This window comes from Ascaphus truei, chromosome 4 (assembly GCF_040206685.1).
Source record: "Ascaphus truei isolate aAscTru1 chromosome 4, aAscTru1.hap1, whole genome shotgun sequence".
In the NCBI taxonomy this organism is placed as follows: Eukaryota; Metazoa; Chordata; class Amphibia; order Anura; family Ascaphidae; genus Ascaphus; species Ascaphus truei.
Window position 1 is genome coordinate 70,992,865 of NC_134486.1, and position 6,000 is coordinate 70,998,864.

General features: G+C 40.8%; 1 protein-coding gene across 2 annotated transcripts in view; it reads left to right on the top strand.

Annotated features, from left to right (window-relative positions):
* Positions 1-6,000, top strand: part of PLCB1 (phospholipase C beta 1) — an 810,170-nt gene that overhangs the window by 694,214 nt on the left and 109,956 nt on the right. The window lies entirely within an intron of this gene.

Genomic DNA, 6,000 nt, shown 5'->3' on the forward strand with positions numbered 1-6,000 from the left:
TTCTCCTGTGATAGCTTGGTTTGAATGAGGGCATTGAAATGTACCTGGCATACACTGTTGTCTCAAAAGAGCAAGCTATATAGGACATCAGCCACTAGAGATACTATTTCTGTAGCAAGAACATTGTTCATCTTTGACCTTAATGTAAAAACGTGTTTTCTGAGAGTCATTTTTCAGGAAAGGATCCTGCCTGCCAAATGTTATATTAATGCTTCATAAACACCGGTGTCGTCTATTGGGTGCTTTTACCCGCAATTTTATGACCTAAGTCATCAAGATTGTGGTAACATTATACCAGGTGTGATATTTTATGTAGAGTCGCGATGTGGTAATTAATGCAACCGATAACTAGCAGTTAATTACGCAATGCAATAAAATGGGAGAGGTTATTGTAATATTAGTATCATAGGGTTATGTAAGATCAATTATTACATAACCGTATGGTGCAAAATAAATGAACCCCTCCGGGATCAAAGGGGTTAATATCAGTTAAACTACACTGTTGACTACTTAAGGTGCTAATAAAGCATTGCCATACAATGATTTACTAACTGCTAAGGCAAACAAGGGGTTAACCCCTACCACGACCCCCCCATGGGTCCTAACCACCATCCCCGGGGGGTCAACTATCTCCAACACCCACCCCTCCTATTTTTTGCAGTGCAACGTTGATGACTTGCACCTTAAAAATAACGCATTTCTTGGGCTATAACACTGCATTGTTTTGTTTTTTTGTTTTGGCTTTTTATCAAATTAAATGCCACCGTTAATGAGTTTTAATATACTGAGCATCCTTTTGATTTCTATAGCAGGCTTTAGCACACTTCCCCTAGCAGTGCAAGATCTTTGTAACACGTTCCTGTTTGTGATAATTTGTTGCCAATATTCCCAGCAGTTTGTGCTGCAAACTGTAACAATAGATAATGTTACCAAAGTAATGTAAGAAGACATTGTAGCTGCTGAGTTACACTGACTGAAAGATTGATTGAAACTGAAAGGCAGCCATTTAGTGAACCTGGGAAGCAGGATTGTTGCTGATCAATCACGGAGAACCAATCAATTGGCAGCATAGGCAATTAGTTTTTAATAAAGGTAATCCAAGGCTGCATATATATATATTTTTTAAAGTGCTGCTTGAATTGCCTCTTTAATAATAATCAACAAGAGAACAACATACTGTAAAGAAAGCCAAACTGTATTAAGCAACATCGAGACAAATCTAACTGTGTGACTGAAAAATTAAAATAAATGACTTTTTGAACATTCTCGAGATTTACACTAGATGGCACCAGAGTTTACAGTATGTTACATAGAAGAAGTCAGATTCAATATATTCGTTTTAATGTACAGATGCAGCCACCAGTATCGGATGACTTGCTTTGTAAAATCTGGGGCAATCTCCCAGTAAACTGCAACATTTCTGTGAGATTTCTGCAGCCAGACTAATGGCCCATCGCATTAACACAGTGGGGGTCCCTGAAGGTCCCGTTCAAACTGAATGGGACTGCAGAGACCCCCGCTGTGTTAATCCGAAGGGCCATTAGTCTGGCTGCAGAATCTCACAGAAATGTTTCAGCATTTACTGTGAGATAGCCCCAGTATATTCCCAGGCAAGCATCGGATACTGGTCTGTATCTGTAAAAAAAAAAAAAAGCATTATAAGAAAATAATGCTTCATTGGATATTTTGTTAAATAGAAAATATAAACACATAAAAGTGAATATGTAAATGCAATTACTCATACCCCCTGTAACAGTATTCTAGTTGTGTAAAAAATATCCCCTTACAGTATGTGGATTACAGCTACAGGTAGTCCTCGTTATCCAAAGTTTCACTTTACAACGGCATATCCAATGCTTTACAATGCAACCCTACAGATGCAGCGGCCGTTATTTTAAGGCATCACGACGCCGTTTTCGTGTGCGCTGCTGTACTCCAAGCGGCATGAACGTGGCCAATCGCCCCAGGCACCCGCGTTTATCGCGGTTGCTTTGTTTGAATTTTATGGATTGTGTGCAATTAAATACAATGAAATTAATGAATTGTAATGTGTACAGTACTGCGCTAGTGTGTCAATTTCAGGTGTTTTAAAGCCAGAACACTGAAATGCCATTTTCTGCACTCGCCTGCACTTGCGTCTTAAGGCGGTACGGTTGGAAGTAATCCCGCGCCATCTCATAAAATTATGTCCGTTGCATCTGTATGGGCCGTTTTTCGACGCCGAAATGCGTTATCCGTCGCCTGAATGCGTTATCCCACGCTCACCGCCACTGATTAAAGTGGGACTCACTTTACAACGCTACTTCCAGAACGGATCCGTTGGATAACTGAGGACTGCCTGTAATTGCATTTTAGGGAAAATGCAGGCAAATAAGCTAGTGTCAATACTTCTTAACAGCCAAGTCAAAACAAGAATGAGATAGCGCTATCATTATAGGACATAGTACGTAGTATTAGTTGGCAATTTGCACACTTCTTATGAACCAAAGCAATAGGTAAATTAGTTTATTATTTTTATTAGATATGTAATTACCTTAAATAGGTACAAGGGTATTCTATTAATTTTATATATATAAATATATATATATATATATATGCAAATATAGCTGTATGCTCATCTGCATGTCTTAGGCAGGTCTGCAACCCCGCCTTTCCCCATTATCACCCAGCATACAGCACTTCCACTGCAGCAAGGGATTCTGGGAAATGACATGCAAATGAGCACACAGTGTCACTTTTTGCCTCAATAACCATTTTTAACATGGTTCCCTATAGGCTTAAGCTTGCTGCATGGTCACAGCTTTGAGCACAGCCAGGGTTAAGGTGCATACCCAGAAAACCACCCACAGACAGCTGTTTCGACCTTGATGGGTCTCATCAGTGTGGGGTTGATTTTACTGGGAATGCAAGAGAGGCTATGGGATAGGCTAAACCATAATACTGAGTTAAGTTATGGTGAGTAAAAAAAGTGACAAAAACACTCCAGAGGAAAGCAAATATGCAAATATAGCTGTATGCTCATCTGCATGTCTTAGGCAGGTCTGCAACCCCGCCTTTCCCCATTATCACCCAGCATACAGCACTTCCACTGCAGCAAGGGATTCTGGGAAATGACATGCAAATGAGCACACAGTGTCACTTTTTGCCTCAATAACCATTTTTAACATGGTTCCCTATAGGCTTAAGCTTGCTGCATGGTCACAGCTTTGAGCACAGCCAGGGTTAAGGTGCATACCCAGAAAACCACCCACAGACAGCTGTTTCGACCTTGATGGGTCTCATCAGTGTGGGGTTGATTTTACTGGGAATGCAAGAGAGGCTATGGGATAGGCTAAACCATAATACTGAGTTAAGTTATGGTGAGTAAATAAAGTGACAAAAACCCTCCACAGGAAAGCAAATATGCAAATATAGCTGTATGTATAACAGGTTTAAAGCAGGTGATCTGCAGAGCTGAACCCTGTTAATTTCAGCTCCGGGGACTCCCTGCTTGCAGAGATACTTACTATCTCTGCAGAGTTTAAAGGTTCAGATCACGCCGGCCAATAGGAAGCCGCATGACGTCACGGCTTCCTATTGGCCCGTATGACGCGGGACATGTAAACGGCGCCATAACCAATGTAGCCCTATGGGTGGTCGCACTCTCCGCACAAAATCCGCAGCGGCTCCATTTTTCTTTTCATCTGCATTTGCGGAGGGCAAGTAAGGAGATTTATTGGCCGATCGGTATTAACACAGCAGGTCCCTGCATCTGAATGGGACTCCTGCTGTGGGAATCCTACCGGGCTACACCTGTCTGTAAGAATACACTGAATCAGTCACTCTCCCTGCGCGCCTCTAATAGGCGAATATTTTAATAACACAGTATTGAAGCAGGGGATCTCCGGAACTGAAACGCATTAATGTCAGGTCTGGGGACCTCCTGCTTCCCGAGTTACAGGCCTTGTTATGGGGTGCCAGTATCCCCGCCACGTTTAAATTCTCCTGCGTCATAGTCCACGTGACCGGGACATTTAAAAAATGCAGGGAGATACCGGCACCCCATAACGGGGCCTGTAACTCAGGAAGAAGTGGGTCCCCGAGGCTGAAATGAATGCGGTTCAGCCCCGGGGACCCCCTTCTTCAATACTGTTATTAAAATAAAAGCCGCGCAATCGCCTGTTAGAGGCGCGCAGGGAGAGTGACTGATTCAGTTTACTCTTACTGAACATCTCTTACAGACAAGTGTATCCCGTTAGGATTCACACAGCGGGAGTCTCATTCAGACGCAGGGACCCCCGCTGTATTAATCCAGATGGACCATTACAGACTGCTATGGATTGTCCCACGGAGGGTGCACGCTTTGCACACTGTGCTCCGTCCAGTGCCCGCGGCAGCTGATCGGTAGAAAAGACTGCATAGATTAAGGATCACAGTTCCTCTGCTTGCAGGGATTCCGGGATCACTACGAAGGTAACTATCTCTGCAAGCAGGGGTTCCCCGAAGCTGAATTTAACAGGGTTAATCTACGCAGACCCCCTGCTTTTTAAATATATATATATATATATATATATTTTTTAAAGTTAACCCATATTGCTGCTTTAATATAATAAATATCATTTATTCTTGTAGAGCTTTGACAGTTTATTCCGTACTAAATATAGTACAATTTATTAGCACAATGAATTCCTGCCATCTACAACTTTGCTGCTTCAGGCACAGTTAAATAAGCTGCTACCTAAACCTTGAACTACCAAATTTGGTATTCGCCGATAAAGGCTTCTGTATTTGAAAAACACGAATGACATACATTATTATGGTGGATGGCATTAAAAAGCAATCAACAAGTGAATCATTGCACAGCGCGCCAGGGTTGGCTGTTCAAGGAAACTTGTAAAAAGAAGCCTTGTATGATGCTATGTATGCTGAATTATAAGTTGGAGAACAATAATAAAATAAGTTAGCCCAGTGCTTGAAGAACTATAATAATTACCCGTTCGGATACATTTGGTTGAGCTGACTTGCCATTGCTTTCTCTAGTAAAACTACCCAATTGAATAATATTTGGGGAACTACAATAAACAGTACACAGTGGCCATGCTGTTCTGGGCTATTATGTATACTTGGTAGTTTTAGAAATAGGAATGACAAGTTTAGATACAGTATGGTGAAATTATGCAATGTTGTAAATTATCTTTGGAGAATATAATTTTTTCTACACATTGGCAACTTAGAGGCCCATATTCACAAATGGGTGCCAAACATTAGCACGCCTAAACGCCCACTGATTTGAACAGGAATTAGATTGTGCTAACACTTAGCACCCTTCTGTCAATGTAGGTCAAAGTGTGTCCCTCAGATGTACTAAGCTCTGTTAGCCTACTGTATTTAAGCTAACATTAACATCAGGTTATTCTTAACACCTATCCACTAAAGAGAATAGCCTAACATTAGCTCAGTGCTACTCCTTGAAATAACATATGGTTAAGAGAGAGACCTACAATATTTTACTAGAGTCCCAAGTGACTTGTAGACTTCCCCAACGCCACCTTTATACCATACGGGGAGAGATTCAGTACCTGTACACAAAAAGGAGTAGAAATATGTCAATATTTTGTCAATATAAACATTGGAGTACCATGGTATGTGTTTAATATATCGTATTTTATTTGTTAATAAATACCAGCCTTATACATTTAGAAAAGTTCCCCAGACAATGTACAGCAGGTGAAGTACAAAGTTACAATTAAAGTTAGGAATCCCTCCACATAACCAGATATTGGGTTAAAATTCTATATACTGATGCTTAAAAATGGTCAAAGATACAGTAAATACACATTTCTCTAATACAGCTGAGTTCTACATTATACATAAGGATGATGTTTGCATATAGAGTATGATAATAGGAAAATATATAATAACTGACAGTATTTAGTTTATAAGCTCTGTAAGAAAGGGGCTCCCTAATTCCTATTAAACCCTTTCATTGTCCTTGTAATATACTTGGGTACATCATGGGCC